Consider the following 22,307-nt stretch of genomic DNA (forward strand, 5'->3'; position numbering starts at 1 on the left):
TGACCACAAATCATATCAACAAGCAGGAAAACAGAAGCAGCAGAATTGACTCTAGTGGAATTGACTAAAACTCTAGGAGGAAAAGTGTTTTTTCTTTTTTGTTTTTGTCTTTGTGTCTTACAAAAAATACAAAGGCTGAAAATCAAAAGATGTTCTGGGTTATGAAGGCCACCCTGGGAAAGTTCAGGAGACTAGCCAAACTCATTTCCTGTGATTCAGTATGAAGGGCGACTCCTTTCTGTCCTCACTGTGCTTCTTTGCTCATGAATGAAAGTGCCTGTATCAGGAGAGGTGAGGTCCGAGCCCTCGGGCCATGACAAAGGTTTGTGTAACCTCAGACAACAGTCCTTGCAAATGTTATACTGTCTTTTTGCACCGAGTCACCAGAGACTAGTTTCAATATAAGCAAATAGAACCCAATACTCAGGGAGCACATTTGTGGGAGTAGGATCTTGTATCGTTGCAGGACCAGCCTGAGATCCGACCATGAAGAGGCAGATTCGCCCTTTAATAACTTCTGTCCATTTCTCAGCACTATTCCTCTTCCCTCCAAGTGCCTCTATAAGAAAGCGAGATTGAGGCAGCTCCCCCCACCCTTTCAGCTCTTGTGGATTTCTCTCCAAAATTTTCTTCTTTTACCCAGTTCTAAAAAATGTGTCCTTAACTGAAATGCGCCAGGATCTTCGTCCCTCATTACCTTCCTATTCTGCGTTTTCTGCTTAATCTTTCTCACTTTCAGTTCTCACTCAAAACCAACCACCCTGGGAGAGGCGAGGAGGTTAAGAGGACCAGCAGATCATAATCCCAGATCTGAATCTCACTGCGCCACCCAGTGGCGATGTGGTCCTAGGCAACTCACCTTGGAAATTGGCGCTATCACTTGAAATACCAGGGTCACCAATTTTGCCTAAGGATTATTTGAGGATCAAGTGAAATAATACATGTGCAATTGTTCTGTAAATTGCTGAATACTAATTTCTAGTTATTATTACTAGAAGATCCCCTTTTTATTGCCAATTTAGGTTGGGAATTTGTCTTACTTGAAAATGTAAGTACATCAAACAGCTTCTAACCCATTCTCCATCAAATCTTCAGCCACTCCCACCCACCCTGTCTATCTGCTGTCATCCAGGGGCTTAGCTCAGATCAAGGTTCTGGAACACAGCAAAGTCCCTAAGTGACAAAGACAAACCAGCAAATTGACTGACATTTGTAACTGGGAAGAACCAGTGGGCCTGAATTTAGCAGTAAATCCCAAAACAATGTAAATTTAAAGGATTAGAGACTTGAGGATCTACAAGACAAACCAGCCAGCTGAAACAGTGGAAAGGGTTTCAAACAGAGCCTTGTGTGGCTAAGACCAGCCCCCAGGACCTTGTTTCCTTAAGGACATCAGACTGGAAACGTATTTTGACGGCACTGTGGATGTTCTATAAAACTAAGAAAAGAAATGAATTTTTATTGAGAAGTACAATTTTGTAACTTTGTTCTGAATATGTTTTCTGCCCTGAGATGCCTTACCCATCAGGGAAATATTGTACTTTTAACAGTTGGCTGAGATTGTGATGGAAAATTTATATAAAGCTGAGGCTCTGAGGAGACCTCAGGGATAAAGTTATATCCCCAAAGCTGTAGTTTTATCAATTTTTATTTCTTGTCTGGTGCTTATGGATACAACTACCCATGAATACAAAAAGGCTTCTGCTTGGAGGTGTTTCTGGCATTGTCTCACAGTACACTTTTCTTTTAAAAGAAATGGCTGTAGCACTGACCACTCACACAGAATCTATCCAGCCATTCAACCTCTAGGCAAAGGGGAATGCTTCCAAAGATCTCTCCATACGCGTGTTCAATCATGCCTGCTGGTTTGACACGTGATCATTGACCAAGTGAATGGAATCGCTTTTAAGGACACCAACCCTGCTCTCTGTTTCTATAGCCCTGGTCTTGGGTCTTCCAGGGGGACACAGCTCTAAGTGCTTTTGAATCACCAAGGAACTTTCCCACAGGAGGGCTAGCGATCAATAAATAACTTGGTTTCTTGTTTAAAGGTTGGAAATACAATATTGAAGACTTTTGGGATCAGGGGATCACACAAGTCATTGCAAGAAAATGGAATAGTCTATCTTTCTTGAAGAGAAGTAGAAATGTTTTCAGGTGAAAATACTATTGTGGTCTATTGGGATTACAAATCTACTTTTCTTCTCTCTAATCAAGATATTTGTTTAAAATTCTAGCAGTAATTTTAGTATTTAAGCCCTCCCCCAGCATGTGAGCTGATGGATTCTAAACATCTCCAAAATATTTATTTATGGACTCTAAGCATCCACATTGTATGTGAACCTTAACTGTGGATGATTTCAAATCATTTCTCTTCAACTTAGACACATAGAAAAGCACAAAAAGGGTGGCTGGTACAAGGATCTACTGAAAGAGAACAAAATCACCTAGTATTTTGCAGATGATTTCCCTTGAGGATGATATTGGGGCTAAGTTATAGGTAAATCAAGTAGAGATGTGAAGTGCCAACTATCCCATCAAGCCGCTCATTTCCTTTACATAGTAAAATGTGCCCCTGGGCCAACCAGGAATTTATTCAATAGCTGTGTGCCAGGCACTGGGGAATTTAAAAAAAAAGTCACTGTTCTCAAGAAATGTACAGCCAAGCGGACGGTGTTAACTGAGCCTCATCTGTAAAGTAGGGGAAATACAACCCACTAGAAAGGTGTGATATGAAGATAAAATAAAACACCATGACATGCAACTGAAATAAAATAGTATGAATTAATAAAATAACGTGGCATGTAATGCTAACATGAAATCTTGTAAATTCTTTAGCTTAACACGCTGAATACTCAACAGGATCTGGTAGCATTCCTGCCTGCGGGTGATATTATGAAGAACCTTAGCTGCTGTTACAGAATAGATTACATGTGGCGAGGTTAGGAGTTTATTTTCTGCGAGGACAATGTGCACTTGGCTTGTTCCTGTAAAGCTGTGATTACTGTTAGGAGAAATCAGTGGGTTAGCATTATTTACACTGAAGTAAGTTCCCGCTAGATAGATGCAAAGGATTCAATGTAAAACAAACTGACAAACAGACCCCAAGAAAACTGGCAAAAGACTAGAAGAAAATTGAGGTGTATATTTTTATATTCTTTGGGTGGGGAAAGCATTCCTAAATAGGACATAAACTCCAGGAGGAAACATTTGAATAAAGATAAATGTACCCTTATGAAAATGCAACACTTTCACATGACCGAAAATTATTGATGTTAAAAGACAAGTGACAAGCCAGAAAAAGTATTGGCAGCACATGTTAGAGACAAACTTCTTTCAAATCAAGGAGATAAAGATGGCCAACTCAATAGAAAAGTCATCAAGGACATGAACACACAGTTTGCAAAAGAAAAAAAAAAAGACCAGTGGCATTTGAAAAGAAAGTTAAGCTCACTAACAACTAATACATTTGAAATAACAATAAAAAAGGAGAAAGCCATATATCAAAAAGATTGGCAAAGCTTAAAATGTGGAAAATCCCACTGGAGGTTGAAGAGTGTTTGATGAACTACATACCTCCATATGTCCTTGAAAGAAATATAAATTCATATAACCTTTAGTAGCTCGTGTCCACTATATATAACCCCTTGGTGGCATAATCTTTGACCAAGAAATTGTCCTTCTAGGTATTTATCCTTTAGTAATATTTGGACTGATGCAAAACATGGAGTTCCTTGGATACTCGCTGCTACTGTGATAGATAAAATCAGGAATATACCAAATGTCCAACATTAGGGAATTTGTTAAATAAATTGTGGTACGTCTATTTTCAGGGTTTCTCAGCCTCTGCACCTGTTGACATTTGGTCTGGATCATTGGTTTTTGTTTGTTTTATTTTCTTCATTGTGGGCTGGATCATTCTTGATGGTGAGGGCTATAATGTGTATTGCAGGATACCAAACAGCATCCCTGGCCTTCACCCATTAGATGCCACTGGCACCTTCTGCCCAATTGTGACAAGTTAAAATGACTGCAGACGTTGCCAACTGTCCCCTCAGAAGCAAAACTGCCCCCTTGCCACCTTAGGGACCAGTGATTTAAGTAAATATAATGTGGTTTTAAGAGGATGTATCAGAGCCACACATGCTGACATGGAAAGACAAATAGAATATATGATTAAATTAGATAAGTGATGACTAAGTATATGACTTGTATAAAAAAAAGAATCTTACATAATTATCTGTGCATAATGCTAAATGTCCCTAGAAAAAAAATCAGCACGACTCCTGGTAAATTGTTAGTTAACAATGACTACCCTGAACCACTAATCCTGGACATGGAAGAATGTGTGTGTTTAATATAAGCAAGTCATATGACCTCTCTGATTCTCAGGCTCTCTCAGCTCTACACAATGTCATTTAAATGATAAAGGATTTATGAGGAAGACATTCAGGATGATAGCTAAAGTGGGGAGGTTAGGGGGTGGAAGAATTGAGCAAAACGGAAAAAGGACTCATGGACATGGACAGCAGTGTGGTGATTAGGGGGGAAGGGAGTTAAAATGGGACTAAATGGTAATGGAAAAAACACAATAATTTTTTTAAATAACAGAGAATCATTTTGTGAAAAATATTCTGTCTTGGAAAGGGATTTAACTTTGGCTTTGAGACCATTGTTTTTAAACCTTTGCAAAATAGACACACAATGATTTCTAGAATAATTTTTGTGAGCATGAAATACTTATTTCAGAACTCATCACCTGATATTAAGCTCACCCTTCACCCCTGCTCTTTCTCCAATCCCCTGGACTTCCCTTCTGCTGTATTTACTTATTTAGTATCTTCCTTTGTTGTAATTCATTTATTTTTGCATTGACCTTAAAAAAAAGAAAATGTGATCTTGAAACTTTGGCAAGACAAGCCATTTAAGACAAAGATTTCTAGTATTTTCTCTATGTCCTGAACTGATATACATCTTATGGGCTATAAAGGAAAATAATTTTCCAGCCTTTTGTGGTTTAAAAATAGGCAACAATGCCCCGGCTGATGTAGCTCAGTGGATTGAGCACGGTCCTGTGAAGCAAAGCATTGCCAGTTAGATTCCCAATCAGGGTACATGCCTGGATTGCAGACCAGGTCCCCAGTAGGGAACACATGAGAGGTAACCATACATCGATGTTTCTCTCCCACTCTTTCTCCTTCCCTTCTCCTCTCTCTAAAAATAAATAAATAAAATATTTTTAAAAATAAAAATAGGCAACAATGGTCAAAAGTCTTAGAATTTAAAACGTCTAAAGTCCCGAGAATGAGGGAAGTTGGCCAGCAAATAGAAGTTGTCCTTGCTGATCTATCTCGAAGTGAAAATAGAGAGGGTGATCACATTAGCTAATTCTCTGCATCTTCAGTGTCCAGTTCAAGAATTTCTTTGATGGAGAGATTTCTCTAACAGGAGACCCCGCTGGGGATAGAAGGAACAAAATTAAGTGTTATGCTTCATTTGTTTTCATTATCTACAATATAGCATGTCTCTGTCAAACAGATTTCATTCTTCTTAATGCAGAGATGACATGTGTCAGTGAGGGGAGAAAAATCTTGCAGGCCAAAGAGCCCATAAGAAGTAAGGTAAGGAGCACACTGGATTTGGGATTTTAACACAAATTAGATAATAGGATTGCGTTTAAAGGAGAAATTGTTCAAGACACATCACACACTTTTAGGAATGCCAAATGTGGAAGAGGCATTCCTAGAAATGATGAAGTATTGGGCTATTGGATGGAAGGAGATTAGACAAAAACCTGAATTGTGTTCAAACCAGGAGATAAATAGTATATCCTGCTGAATGACATGGTCTTTGTATAAGCAATTGGGAATTAATTCCAGAGTTCCTCCCTTCAGTAAGTTCAATCATTTCATACAAGAAGCAACCCTGAATCATTCAAGAGGGATTTATAAAACAGCTAGCACATAATACATTTTTACGAAGAGTAGCTACCTTTAAAAAGTTCCTGGCACTAGGGGGTCTCATTTGGCACCATGGCTAAAAGGCCACTTACACAGTGACAGATTCCAAATCTTTAGCTCCATCCCAGTTACTCCACCAGCCACTGGTTCATCTTCTCCCACTCCCCAGTTCCTCTGCAGAATTGAACTTCCCTTTGAAATCCTGTCTGCTCACTTCTCTGCAGTCTCCTCAGCTGCCTGAGTGGGCTTTTCCCATCAGTCCAACTCTATTTTGTAAACTTCCATGAAGTACTCAAAATGTATAATCTGATGGTGGCACCCAAGTCTCTTTCCAGAGCTGCTGTGAGTTTATCATAATTCTTCTAATTATTCTGACACATCAAAGAAAGTTTCAAGTGTAGAAAAGGGTGAAGTTTGCCATCATGACACAGAAGTGACACATTAGTATATGAGTAACACATTCTCTTTCGTAGCACACACAAAGTCTATTGTTCTTTCTTACTCCCCATAAACCTACAGAGCTAAGGTAGGCATGCCCTGTATACATTTGAATATTTAGCGTCTCCCTCTTGTTCAGTTATTTCTTATCCTTGTTTTACTCCTGTATGAAAATTTTGAAATCCGCTATACCACATTAATTCTGATGTTTTTATCGCTAGAAAGAAACAGAGTCATCCCTTTAGATTAATAACTAATGTGTATAACCCTAATGATATTTTTCTATTACTCTTTAGCAAAGCATGAAATTTAATCTCCTTGGTGCGATAAACTTATGGAACTCGTGAGCTCTGACAGTGGAGCCACATAACAAGCCATATGCCTCTGTGAGACATTATTCTATGTCAAGGGTTTCATAGTAATTTCTGAAGTACTTGGGTTAATGATATTTCATTTAGAAACCCTTAACAAATGCAAAGTGTTCACTTTCATGGGGGGATTTAATGGAAATTAATGGATTTATTCTAGTACTTTGTTCATTTAAAAATATTCCTTAATTACATATTATTATTAATGGACCTATTACACACATTTGAAGGAGTCTCTCTAATTATTCAGAATTTAATCATGAAAATTTATCAAATCATATGGCAAAAACAAAGATGAAAATGGTTACATATTTAGATAAGCACCCACAAATCTGAGGCATGTTGCAAATGAACAGCTGAGACCAAATAAGAAGGGAAATTCCTCAAATATATTAAAAAAACTGATAATCCCCATTTTTATATGAGTTTAGTTATTCATTCATTTATTAAATAAACATTACTAATAGTGTATGAGATACAGTGAGAAAAAATGGAAGAATTTTAGAATTGAGTGACAGTAGAAATAGGCAATTGAAGCAGTAACTACACTAGAATGTTGTGTGGGCTAAAATAAAGGCAAGAGCAGTGTACCATGGAGCAAAGAAGGGAAACTCACCTGATCTGAATGAAAAGGCATTAATCCAAAGGTGACATTGGAGCTGAGTCTTAAAAGTTGACAACACTAACCAGGCACACAAGAGGGAAAAGATATCATAGGCAAAGAAAATACTCAAACATTGGACACTGGGTTTCCAAAGGTCATGGTGCACAAGGGAGATATTGTGATAGCATGAAATAATGTAGTGGCAGTGAGAATAAAGAGAAAAGGATTCATTAAACTATTTCAGAGAGCTTGACCTGCCTTGGGTAAGTGAGCATATGCAGGATGGGTTGATGCAGAGGTCGATGGAATTTTCCAAATATTTTTTAAATGTTATTATTGTGTATTCTATTGTAGTTGTCCCAATTTTTCTCCATTTGCCCTCCTCTGTCCTGCCTCCAGTCCCCACTCCCACCATCCATCCCCACACTGTTGTCCATGGCCATGGATTATTCATACATGCTCCATGACTAGCCCCATCCCCTTCTTTCCAACATTCTCCCCCACCCCCTCCCCTCTGGCAGCTGTCAGTCTGCTCCCTGTTTCCATGTCTCTGGTTCCATTTTGCTCACTAGTTTATTTTGTTCATTAGATTCCTCTTATAAGTGAGATCATATAGTATTTGTCTTTCACTGACTGGCTTATTTCACTTAGTATAATATTCTCCAGTTCCATCCATCTGTTGCAAAGGGTAGGAGTTCCTTCTTCTTTCTTTCTGTTGTGTAGTACTCCACTGTGCACAAGAACCAGTTTTTTTAATCCATCCGTCTACTGATGGGCACTTAGGTTACTTCCAGCACTTGGCTATAGTTAATAATACTGCTATGAACATTGGGGTGGATAGGTTCTTCTGAATTGGTATTTCAGGATTCTTAGGGTATATACCCAGCTGTGGAATCACTAGGTCATAAGGCAGTTCCATTTTTAAATTTTTGAGGAAATTCCATACTGTTTTCCATTTACCAGATTTCTGACTTGGGTGACTATGTATGGTGGTGCCTCTCACCCATAAAAAGGATACTGGACTAAGAGTAGTTTTGCGGGGACTAGGGTGTCATGGACTATGGTGACTACCATCTTGGACAGGTTTTTTTGTAAGGATATCTTTAGGAAATCCAATGACCCAGGTAGCTAGATATTTGACACTCAGGAAGGGGATCTGTACTGAAAATAATAGAGTAAAGATTATTATTTTACTTCAGGGTATCTCCGGATTATATCATGAAACCAAGTTTCCAGGAGAAGTACAAATGTATTTATTTATTTTTGTTGGGGAAAAATGTGTCTGATATCATCACCTGCCATAAAACATGCAGACTTAATGTATAAGTGGAGATTGATCCACCTGAGAAATGGTCAATGGGTGACCAGAAAACTGGGAGTCAAAACACAAGTGATATACATAAATGGTCATCACAGTATTATTCATACTAGCAAAAAAGTGTAAATAACCCAAATATCCATCAACTGAGGCATGGATAAATAGCATAAGGTCTATCCATACAACAATAGTATTCAGCAATAAAAAGGAATAAAGTCTTGATATATGGTATAGCATGGATGAAACTTGAAAACATGCTAAGTGAAGGAAACCAGTCACAAAAGACCACATACTACATGATTCCACTTATAGAAAATGTCCAGAACAGGTAAATCTATAGAGACAGAATGGAGATTAGAGGTTGCCCCAGGTGGGTAGGGCATGGGGAGAAACAAAAGTCAATTGCTAAAAGATGTAGGATTTCTTTTGGGACTGATGAAATGAAAAATCTAATTTAAAATTGATTGTGGTGATGGCTGCACAACTCTGTGAATGTACTTAAAGCCACTGAATTCTAAAGTGTAAATGGGTGAATTGTATGTAAGTGAATTACATTTCAATAAAGTTGCTACAACAGAAGAATTTTATAGCCTTATTTCACAAATAAATATTTCAGTAACCATTTATTGAGAGCCTACAAAAAAGCAAATTATGTCCATATGATGAATTATCAAACAAGAAAAACAAGTTGCAGAGCAATGCATATCTTAAGGACCCATTTTATAAAAGAGCATCAAGGAAAGCTATATATATGGGTATTTATGTTTGTGTAAGCACGTAAAATTTATGAAAGAATGAACATTGCTTTCAACAAAAGAACAGGAATGGGGGATAAAGTGGACTATTAGATTTCTAAAATACATGTCTGGATATGTTTCTATTCTTAACATGAGGAGATTTTACTTTCATATTTTATTTTTTTATTTTTAAAATTTATTGGGACAACATTGGTGAGTAATATCATACAAGTTTCAAGTGTACATTTCTATGATACATCATCTGTATATTGCATTGTGTGCCCACCACCCAAAGTCAAATCTTCTTCTGTCTCCATATATATGACTCCCTTTACTGTTTACTACCTACCCAGCTCCTTCCCTCTGGTAACCTCCATACTGTTGTCTGTGTCTATGAGTACTTGTTTTTCTTGATTGTTCACTTGTTGCTTTCAGGTTTTTTTAAGATTTTATTTATTTATCTTTAGAGGAGAAGGGAAGGAGAGAGGGGGAGAAATATCAATGTATGGTTGCCTCTCATGAGTCCCCTGCTGGGAACTGGCGTGCAACCCAGGCATGTACCCTGACTGGGAATCGAACCTCGATCATCTGGTTCGCAGGCCCGTGCTCAATCCACTGAGCTACACCAGCCAGGGCATTGCTTTCAGTTTTATATCCCACATATGAGTAAAATCATATAGTCTTTAACATTTTTTCTTTGACTTATCTCACTTAGCATGATATTCTCAAGAGTCATCCATGTTGTAGCAAATGGCAGTATTTCATCCTTTCTTATGGCTGAGTAGTATTCCATTGTACACATGTACCACATCTTTATCCAATCATCTATCAAAGGACAGTTTGGTTGTTTCCATGTCTCAGCCACCATGAATAATGCTGCCATTAACATATGGGTGCATATATCTTTGCAAATAAATGGTTTTAAAATTTTCTGGTAGATACCTGAAAGAGTGGTTTTTAGGTCATATGGTAACTCTATACTTAATTTTTAAGGAAACTCAGTATTGTTTTCCATAGTAGCTGTATCAGTTTATATTCTCATTGGTAGTGAATGAGGGTTTCTTTTTCTCCACAACCTAAATTAAGTACATTCCTATATATTAACAATGACATTTCAGAAAAATAAATTTAAAAAATTTCCTTTTATAATTGCAACAAAAATAATAAGACACATAAGAATAAACTTAACAAAGGATGAGAAGGACCTATCCTGAAAACTACAAAACATTATTAAAAGAGATTGAAAAAGCTACAATGAAATGGAAAGATATTCCATGTTCATGGATTGGAAAAATCAACATAGTTAAAATGTCCATAATATCCAAAGCAATGTGCAGATTTAATGCAATCCCCATCACAATCGCAATGACATTTTTTAAAGAAATAGAGTTCCTAGCCAGAAGCAAGGAAAAAGAACCTTGGTAGAAACTGGGTCCTTCAGGCTGGGCCAACATGAAGGACTATAGAGTGAAAAACTAAAGAGCAAGAGGAACAAACCAAGTCTGTGAAACAGCCTAGAGTACATGAGAATATTGGGCAACAGGAATTTTACCTTAAAGGGGCTATAAGTTTGGGGGCTATTTGAGTACAGTACAGTTGTCCCTCTGTGTCCACAGATTCAGAGAGCTGACTGTATACATTGTTCTATGCCATTGTTATATAACGCACTTAAAGCATCTGCTGATTTTTTAAAAGATTTTTATTTATTTATCTTTAGAGGGGAAGGGAAGGAGAGAAAGGGAAAAATATCAATGTATGGTTGCCACTTGTGTGTCCTCTGCTGGGACCTGGCCTGCACCCCAGGCATGTGCCCTGACTGGGAATTGAACCACAATCCTTTGGTTCACAGGCCCACGCTCAATCTACTGAGCTACACGAGCCAGGGCACATCTGCTGATTTTAGTATCTGTGGTGGTAGGTGGGGGGTGAATCTGGAGCCAATGTCCTGTAGATATTGAGGGATGACTCTCTACTTCAGACTTTTCTCTGAGGATATTGAGGTGTAGGCCCATTTGCAATGAAAGCAACTTCCATAAAGGAAATGTACAAAAGTTCCATACTCGTGGCTGGAGTATCAGTGAAGTAACGTATTCCCAAGCCCCATCAGATGGCAGTGAATATCAACAGGGAGGTTGTAGTAAGGTTCCGTCTAGTCCTGGCTGGGATTCATAGTGTGGTTGTGTCTTCTGGGCTATTGGCCCTCCAAACAATGGCATGCTGCAGCCAGTTAGCATTGGCTTGCAAAGAGCTAACTGTGCATATCTCTTCCGAATTGTGCATTCAGTGATGTCACATTGGTAGTTTGTAATAATATATGGTGGGAGCATTTATACTATGAAAAATAGCAAATGCTCCAAATCAGGGATTTTTTTTTCTTTTAAAGGCCAGTCATTAAACATTTACAACTGCCTCTAGACATTAACATGGATAGGATATGGAGAAGGAAGTGATAAAGAAGTTTTGAGCTTCTGACAGTGGAGACAGGAGAGGCAAGGAGGATAGTATGATATCCATTCCCCAATCTGACCTAAGTAAGGTGATTTGAATCAAATAGAGAGGATTCTACACCACAGGAACATTGTGAAATAGCAGCATCATTTGGGTATCCAAGTTGTGACCTAATGTAGAAGGGGGTATTTTTCATTGAATTTATTGGGGTGATACTGGTTAATAAATTATGTAGGTTTCAGGGGTACAATTCTATAATATGACATCTATATATTATATGATGTGTTTACCACCCCAAGTCAAATCTTCTTCCATTGCCATTTTCCCCCTCTATAACCCTTTTCTACCTCCCCCACATCCCTTTCTGCTTTTAATTATCATGGATGAGGCATTTTTGCCCAGTAGTTGTTTTTTTTTTATTATTTTGTAGAAGATGGCATCAAGAGTACAGCGAGGACTGAAGGAAACTCCAACTACGGGAATACTTATGACAAAAAGTACTGGTAATCATGCCAGTGCTTGAGTGCATTTCTTAAAAGCTGCAGCTGCACACCAGGTAGGCTGATTCGTGAGACTATAGAAATAGTCCTTGTGGATTCTCAGGCATAAATGAAGTTGACTTTGAGGGAAAGGCTGGAGACATGATGTTAGCAGGTGGGGACTATGACCCAGCTATAGTTGGACATTAATAATAATATCACCTCATTTTTACTTCTGCTCGTGAGAACTAAGGAACTTTGAGTTACGGTCATCTTGTCTGTCCCACCAGATTTGGGTTGGACTGTGACAAACTAGAGCCCAGAAATTCGAGTCACACTTAGCTTTGTGAGAGGCAGACTTCTAAGATGGCCCCTGATGATTCCCACCTTCTGGTATTCACACTCTTGCATAATTCCTTCCTATTAAGCATGAGCAGGATCTAGTGAATTGCTCCTAATAAACAGAATATGGTAATATTATAGGATGTCATGTTAGTGATTAAGTTATGAAAGACCATGACTCCATCTTACTAGGAGACTATCTTTATTGTCTTCTTAGCTTGCACACTTTGATAAAGCAAGCTGCCATGTTGGAGAGGCCCAAAGAAATGAGGGAAGCCTCCAGCCAATAGCTAGCAGGAAATTGACCCCTCAATCCAGCGGTGTTTGGACAAATGAATCCTGACAACAATCATGTGCATGAACTTGAAAGTAGATATTTCCCCAGTTGAGCTTTATATGAGACCATAGTCTTAGTCAACACTCCAACCACAGTGTTATCAGAGTCTCAGAGCCAGAGGACCCATACATCTAAGCTATGCCTGAATTTATGACCCACATAAACTTTGAGGTAATAAATGTGTGTTGTATTAAGCGGTTAAATTTGGGGGTAAAGTTTTTTGCAGTAGTAGGTAACTAATACAGGCTGGGAGGCCACTGATATTTGTGTATTCAGTTTCAGATTGGTGCTAATGCTCAATCATAAATTCTACTGCGGAAAAATAAAAAAGATAGTTACAAGACGTCAGGCTATTGACAAAAGTAACACCCAAAGGTAGAAAGAGACACAATGACAAGCGGATAGACTTTGGAAAGTCAGGTAAATCTAATTTGAAATTCTGATTGTCAAGCATAAAGCAAGGCCAAGGCCTGACAGATTTGACCAGTAAAGAAACATGAACCTTTTAAAAATCTAGACAATTTATTACACAGACACTGAGAGGAAGAATAGCCAAAGATATGTGTTCTCCATGGCCTTTATACAGGGACACGCTGAATTAAAAAGGGCTAGATGACTACAACATCAATGATTAGACATTTTCATGTCTGTAAACAAGAATCCTTTTGCATTGCTATCAGTTATTGACAAATCAGAGTTGTAAAATAGCTCCCATAGAATCAGAAGCTAATAAAGAGGAAAGATTTATGGATTTACACTGAAACACACATTTTTTCTTATACCACTATTCAAAGTGTTGTAAAGGTATTCATTCATTTCAGAGTCACAATAATGATGTAAGAGTGGCAACATTATTAGCAGCATTTAGTAAAGAAGAAATTTAAAACACCCAGATGTTAAACTCAGTTATACAAAGTCACACAAAGTAAACAGCATGGCCAGGCTTTAAACTGGTTCTATGCTCTTAGCCTCTAGCCTCTCTGTAGTAAGCCAATTAGTTTGGTTGAACAAAGGTCCTGAGGACAAAACTATGGAAAAAGTAAAACTCCTGACTTTTATGGCCAGGAGCTCCAGAGAACCAAGAGAGAAACAATGAAATTCAGATGATCAGATAGTTCTTTATCTTCCGGGAGCTGCTTTGTTTGTTGTCTATGAAGGAGGCAAGAAACTAAAAGCAAAATAAAATGAAGCTCCTCTAAAGGGTAGTGTTTTCTTTCTTTTTTAGACAAGAAAACCAATTCACAGATCAGGTACTATTCCTGAAATGCAGTCAACTGGAGAACAGTTCAAGAAACTACTGAAAAGAACCTTGTCGTGTGATTGACACATTTCCTCGTAGGAAAATCAAGTGGGCGTCTCAGTGGTAGGCACTGATGAGCTCCTGTTGCTGGCCTGGAGGGTCATGGACAGGAAACACTGGGAACCCCCACTTGGCACAGAATATAGCTTCTCTCTCTAAAGCTCTGCTTCTCAACAGGAACAATCCTTCCAAGTCCCACCCCAGAAGACATTTGACAATGTTGGGGATTTTTGGTTGTCACAGCTGGAGCAGGGGGTGAGCTACTTGCATCTAGTGGGTAGAAGCCATGGATGCTACCGTATCTCCTACCATGCATAGGATTGCCCCCCACAACAAAGAAGAGTTGCTAAATCCTCTCTTAGAGGAAGTTCTGTGCTGAGTCATGACTCAGGTGCCACCTTGAACATCAGCAGGAAAAGAAGAACAGATTGATGAGCATAAAAGCAAGCATTACCACATTGTTTTTTGGTGAAATGTGTTCCTCAAAAAAGCCAACATGATGGATCATTGGAGCTCTAAATTCATTTCTATCTTAAATTATTGGTTTTACACATCTCTTAGAAAAATCAGACATCTGACTCTTAACTGGAACCAATAACTGATGGTTATGTCATGAAATTTAGTATAAGCAACTTTTTTCCTATACTGGCAGCATCCTCAGTCAACAATTAGGATCATCAGGTATCTTGCAAAATGCTAGATAGCCTTTTTCTGGTTTCTCAAGTAGACACAAAAATATGGAAAATCTGCCCTGGCTGGTGTGGCTCAGTGGACTGAGTGCCAGTCTGTGAACCAAAGGATCTCCGGTTTGATTCCCAGTCAGGGCACATGCCTGGGTTGTGGGCCACTTCCCCAGTAGGGGACATGCAAGAGGCAACCACATATTGATGTTTCTCTCCCCATCTTTCTCCCTCCATTCTCCTTGCTTGAAAAATGAATGAATGAATGAGTGAATGAATGAATGAATGAATAAATCTTTTTAAAAAATGGAAAACCTGAGTTTCTTCAGTATTTAGGAACAAAATTGATTCACTGAAAGCCCACAAATGTAACCACTTTAACAGGCACATTCATATAATCTGAATTGCATAAAGGCAAAGCCAAAAGGCCATTTAGTCATTAACGGATACAAACAAACCCAAGAAAATTTTCAAAGAACAGTCTTCCCAGAATAAAACCCAAGTACATGTTGTAGAAATAAAATAATCCTACCAACAAAAGACCTCTCTGTTATCAATATAGGAGAGAGAGGGAACATAATTTATTAAAGAATAAGTACTACCACATTTTCATGCATGTAGGCAAGCTCAAAAGTATCTATAAAATCCAGAGAGAATTTTGTACAAGTTTATACAGTGCAATAGCAGAAAGAATATTTCAATCTTCTCTTATCTCCTTGACAGATAAATAGATTCACCTTGTGATAGTCCCCAGTATACCTCACCAGAGAGTTAATTTTGGAGGTCTGTGTATACTGTGCCAAATCTCCCAATGCTCCTGAACTTTCATTGTAAAATAAAAAGATCGGGTCTCTTATTGGCCCCATTATAGAGTGTTCAAAGAAACACTCTAAGGAGAAGAGGGTGGGGGAAGCAGCCACCCATGCCCCCTCAAAGAAAATTCATTCTTTTGCCCTTATACATATAGAGAGAAGACAAGAAATAAGTATCTATTTAGCTCCAACCAAGTACCAGGCATTTAGAGTGTGGTGAATTCTGATTATTCATGATAGTTTTATTTTATGAAGTCAATGTAAAAACTGAATTAGCGAACACTGAACCATTGCTCCTAGGAAAAATACAGAGTTAGGTTCCTGTGATCATTGGCTCACGGTATTTTTTCAGCTGATCAATATGTTACCTCATTTTATGTGTTTCTGTTTAAAGACACTTTATTTAATATGTATTACCAATTTATTGACATTGATCTCACACCCAAGAACACAATGACTCATAACTCATACCTGAACCAAGCTTATCTAACACATATTTTCTCCATAAGGCACTTCACAGCTTTTGTACACTTAGAGACACTGCACTTCAGCACTATGGGGGCCATTTTAAATTATGGAGTCACCAACAAAAAGTGTGAAAATGCAACAAGTGCGGCAGTACATAGACTGAGAGGAGGACGCTGGTTTATAGCATGAGAGCTGGCATAAGAAGACAGAGAACATCATCTTGTTTGACCCCCAATTAGGAATATGTGTTCTGGACAACTCAAATTTTTTTTTGTCATTTTGTGTATCTCTGTAAATGATCACAAGGAGAGGTAAGCATTGATTTGAGGTTACAAATAAATTTTAGCAAGTAGGCAAATTCACAAATACAGAATTGTGAATAATGAGGATCAAGTGTAGATTATCCTATTTAAATGTTACAGTGACCTGGCAATGTAGGCACTATAATCTCTATTTTACATGAAAGAGTATGTTACGAAAGCTTAAATAACCTGTCCAAAATTACAACACTAATAAGTGATCGATCTGTTAGTGAACAATTGTTGGATTTCCATTGCATCATGCTGGGACTTGGAAGTCCACTGCAGCTCATCCAACAGCCGCAGGCAGGCAAAGCAAAAAAGATCAGTGGACTTAGAAGTTAAAACACATTTAGAAACTGTCCTTTGGCTCTTATTAAGACCTCTTTCTCAATAATGCAGCCAAACACATTCTGTCCTTACCACCTCTACATGTTCTTCTCTATCAGAAGAAGCAGCTAAGTGGGCACTGCCTTTCTGGAAAAGCAATAAACAACACCTAAATGGGAAAGGTGAGGCCCAGCCAGAGAAGAACTACGGTACTGTATAAAAACTAAAAATGTGGGGGCAAAAAATGTTCTTCCTCTTTAGCCAAACTCTAAGTTACTCAATAGGGTGACTCGGAAGATTTAATGTTATCAGAAAGACCAGCTGGCAGAAAGGTGAGCAATGCTCTCCAACTTATTGCTTCCTTTACCTCATGCAAATGGGTCAGTTCTCAGCCCAAATGGCATATTTACCTAGTGTGACTTTTTGGCAACTTCCACTGGGGGTTTCAGACATCCCGGGGAGCATTTTCAAAGACCCTGAGTTTTCTGGCCCATTGGATCAGTGGTCTAACAACCCCTTGATCTTATATGTAGAGTCACAGTCTTTCCTGCTCTGAAGGTTCATCCCTTGATCCTCTCTCTTCTGCAACCTTCCCATCATCTCCCCTCCCACTGCACTAATTCTCAAGCGAGGAAAGCCCCTAGGAAGTTCCTTCAAAATCCTAAGTGAAAAAATAAGGGTTGCCTCACTGCACCTCACATAGTCCTGTGCTCCAGCCTGGAGGAGAACCATGGCCCTGCACCCTCTCCCCACCCCTTCTCTCAGTGAGGTGACTACTGGTGTTGCTGGCCTCCTGCTTAAGAAGCCTCATGGTCACCTGAGGCTGGGCCTTCCCATATTAGGAAAACAGGGAACTTCAGGACAGCAGCCTGAAGCCCAAACAGACATCACCAGTTTAAAAAGGCAAAAGAGAAGAATATTAGAAGGGCCATGTTTGCTAGCACATAAGGAAAACTCCAGAAATTCTGTGAGGTGTTTTTTTTTTTTTTTGAGTAGCAAGAGAGATAAAAGGGAAGAATTGGTTTTGTTAGGTCTGGGTGTAGGGCTAAGAAATACTGCTTTGTAATTATTAATGAGACTGTATTTTAGGACCAGGCCTAGTGAAACTTGGAACTGTGTGTTTGATCAAGAATGTGCTCCCCATGTTCACAGGAAGGTGTCTGTTATAATAAGTCTAAATATGGCACCATTTCTTTTTTCCCATCTGGAAAGGGCTGTGTCTGCGTACATCAGTGCAGAGTTCTATGGGTGATACATTCCCATGAGCACCAGATGGGGATATGTTAAGATTATAATACCTGGCCTTATGTAGGAGAATGGGAACTATTTTATAAATCATATTTGATGCCTATATTTCAAATAAGAGTTATTTTTGGAAAAAAATTTATTGTTGTTCAATTATAGTTGTTAAATGACAGTTCTCATAACATAAAAAGCATTGGTAGTTTATTTGCTTGCTTCGTTTTTATTAGATTTCACCTATAGTTGAAATCATACGGTATTTGTCGTCTTCTGACTTAGTCCGCTTAGCATAATATTCTCTAGGGCCCACCCATGTCAAAAATGGCAAGATTTCATTCTTTTTTATTGTCAAATAATATTCCATGGGAATATAGTCAACAATATCATAACAATTTTGTATGGCGACAGATGGCTACTAGACTTTTTGTGTTGATCACATACTAAGTTATATAAGTGTAGAATCACTGAAACTAATATAACATTGTATGTCAAATATGCTTTAATAAAAAAAGCATTGGTAGTTCAAAGAAAACTGGGGCTACCAGATATAACAGATAAAAGGAAATAAATTCAAAAGAATTCTTAATATTCTTCAGGTATCCTTGCTTGACACCTGGCTGAGAATAGGTTAGACTTTTAAATTATAAACTCCATAAGTTTATAAGGGAGAGTAAGAAGTTTCCGTAATTACCTCATGCAGATCTTGAAGAATGTTTGAAGTAATTTCAGCAAGATATACAATAAAAACATTTAAAAAGAACTGAATAAATCCAATTTTTTCAAATGTTGATATGTTCAACTAGATCTAGAAATTTCCAGCTCAAAAAGCAGACTTGAAAAAAAGAGGCCTTATTCCTAAGTTTTCAAAGAAATCAATTTTCTTCAGGGGGGAGAATAAAATGAGATATTTTAAAAGTGTATGTGGTTAAAGATCACATAATGGTTTTACCATAATCCACTGTGGTCGCTCTTAGGTACCATCCTTTGAGAAGGTGTTATAATTGAGATCATGATAAAACAAGATGTTTTTAAAGAATAAAGTGACTAAGCTAGCTTTAATGGCTCCCAAGGAACCTTCATGCCTTTGTTTAAATACCTGCCTGTGAGCTATTTAGTTCCATTTAAAAAGCTATAATCAATAGAAAGACACATGTTCCCTTTTGTCAAAGCAAAGTTGTAAAACAAGTAACATAACATAGACTGGTTGGTCAGGAGACAAATTGCATGAAGCTCCAATTCGGGTTTATTAGAACCATGTGTTACTTGTGAGCCAACCATGGTGCCTAGAACAACACCTTGCTTCTAACTGGTGCCTGATAATTCCTGCTGAATGATTCCACAAATGCGTGACTGCATGAGGTTGGGGGTTGGAGGAGCAGAGGAACCAGTGAATGAGAATCTCACCAATGATCACTCATAGGCACATGTCACTCAATAAAGTTAAAACTTCCCCCTCTGAATCTGACCTTTTCAGAACCAGTCAACAATTTCATCTGTTCACTTTTTGTGTGTTGAAGATTTATTCTCTCCTCTCTTAAGTCGATAGACCAATAAGTAACATTCATTTTTATATGGGTGAAAGAAAGAGTGTACAAGACATAAGAATGAGGCTAGGAAATACGTTCAACTCCCTGACTGCAGTAGCCATGCTACCAAGTTATCTTAACCAAGCTGGTCTTGTGTAAATAACTATGGTATGCCTTTATATGCTAGGGTATTATTCTGTCATTGTACTGATGCTTACTATACTCGAACATAATGACACCATTAGCTTATCTCTACAGGGGTACAGACAACTCCTTTTATGACGCCCTTAATATGCCATGAATCTAACTCTAAGACAAAGTTCATCTTGATGCTTTTTTATTTCTAAAAAGCTTTTAGGCTAAAGTGCCTTATGCTTTTCCAATTGCATGGTGAACCCTTGAAGGAGATTCTGAAGCCAAGAGAATATCATTGCTGCTGCCACCCACTGATTCAGCAAGCATTTGCTGGGCTCCTTGTATGTGATTGGATGCGAGCTGAGTGCTAAGGATACAGATGAATAAGCTGTGGGCCTCATTCATAAGCACTTTTATTCTAGGAATTGTAAGCAAACATCTCTGTAAACAAATCATTCTATAAAGAAGATATAAGCTGTGATAAATACATGTATAGTGTACAGTGAGACCCAAAGGAGACCATCATCAATTCTGCCTAAAAGATTAAGGCAAGGCTTCACAGACGAGATTAAATTGAACTAAGCCCTGAGTAATGACTTGGTACCAAGGTAGCTTGACCCCTCTACAGTAAAGTGGTATTTGTCAAACAGGAGTACGAAAGTGACAGAAATAAATGGTTTGACTTTTCAAAGTTGTCCTAAATTTTTAGAATTCTAATGATATTTTGGACTGTACATACATAATACCTGGTATAAAATCCTTATACCTTTATTCCATTATAAAATAAAAAATTACAAAATAAATATGATCAAAGCTACAATACCAATGGATTCCAGATTAGCCACATTTATTTTGTGTAGTTGATTATGTTGTTTTCCTGAAATCAAATTGCTAATGTTACTGATGTTGCATCTTCTGTTTCTTTGGCTTATCAAACTAAAATGTGCTAAGTAATATACCTAAAAATGAAATAGTACAAAAGAGCATAAGATAAAAAACTGCACTTGCCTACTTTTGAAGAAACCACTATATTTAATTTTCTTTCTCTGATAATTACCACTTTATTTCTCAGTAATTTGCTTATACTGATATTTTTATTTATTTTTAAAGGTTTTATTTATTTATTTTTAGAGAGGGAAGGGAGAGAGAAGAGACAGAGAGACACATCAATATATGGTTGCCTCTCACACACCCCCTACTGGGGAAGTGACTCAGGCATGTGCTCTGACTGGGAATCGAACTGGCGACCCTTTGATTCACAGGCTGGCATGCAATCCACTGAGCCACAACAACCAGGGCTGATATGTTTTATTAATTTATGTATGAACCTTAAGCATTTTGTATCCATTTCTTGATTTTTAGATGTAGACTTAACCCACTTCTCTACTGTTCACTTTTCCTCTAAAGTCCATCCAAGAGAGTGACAAGAATGGTCACTCTGGCAACGTTAAGTAGCATTTTAAATCTCCATGTCTAGAATTATCGAACATAGACTGTCTCTCTTTTCTCTCATTTTGTTAGATGAAGACAGTACTACCCCATCCTTCCTTCTATGTCTCCTCCCTCCCTTTCATCTTCCAACTATGGTCAATTATATCTTTCTTTACATGGTAATATTTATATCCTGAGTTCTAACCATAGTTAAGTGTCTTGTGATGTGTCTATGAAGGAGCTATAGAGAGTGATCCTAAAGGTTAAAAACCTACCTTTGTTAATATTGCTTTGACAAAACATTATTCTGCCTAGAACCAAATGTTGTTCTCTAGAGGCAGACTGCCAGGGGTGGACTGTTGAAATGTCAGCTCTGTTTCTTACTACCTGTGTAACCTTGGATGAGTAACCTCACTGCACTTTCGTTACCTCACCCGAAAAGTCAGGAATAATAATTTACCTATCTCATAGGGTTGCTATGAGTACTTAAGTGAATTAGTACATGTAAACTATATAGTGCCTATGCATAGTAACTCAATAAATATAGGCCTTTATCATAATACATTTCCTCCCCATGGCTTTCAGAGAAGAATGTCCCTAATGTCAGGTTCAAATTAATTATTTCCTTTTATATACTTGACTAATGGCCTTTCCCTCATTCTATATCATCTCCAAATTGTTCATCTTGTCTCTTCTGCTGATTCCCTTTACATATGGACACTTTTCTCTTGGAGTCCTCCATCCTCTTGCCCCCTCCTCCTCTGGTTGAGCTGGATGTTCTCTAAGTAGGCTCACAGCTTTGTGAGCTCGGATTTCCCTTTCCCATCACCATCAAATTCCTTCTTACATCTATTGTTTATGAGATCCCCTGTCTCCTGCCCCTTGTGTCCTTATCTCTTGGCTCATTTTATCATTTTGTTCATCTAATATACACCTCTCAACCCGCAACCAGTGTGATATGTCAGATACATAAACAACTTTGCCCAGCAGTCATAAGCAGTGACTTCATTGATTAATTGGTTGATTGATGAGCCAAGTTTCTGGTTCTAAGAT

Source organism: Sturnira hondurensis, unplaced genomic scaffold, assembly GCF_014824575.4.
Source record: "Sturnira hondurensis isolate 20B ecotype Veracruz unplaced genomic scaffold, ASM1482457v3 Scaffold0005220, whole genome shotgun sequence".
Lineage (NCBI taxonomy): Eukaryota > Metazoa > Chordata > Mammalia > Chiroptera > Phyllostomidae > Sturnira > Sturnira hondurensis.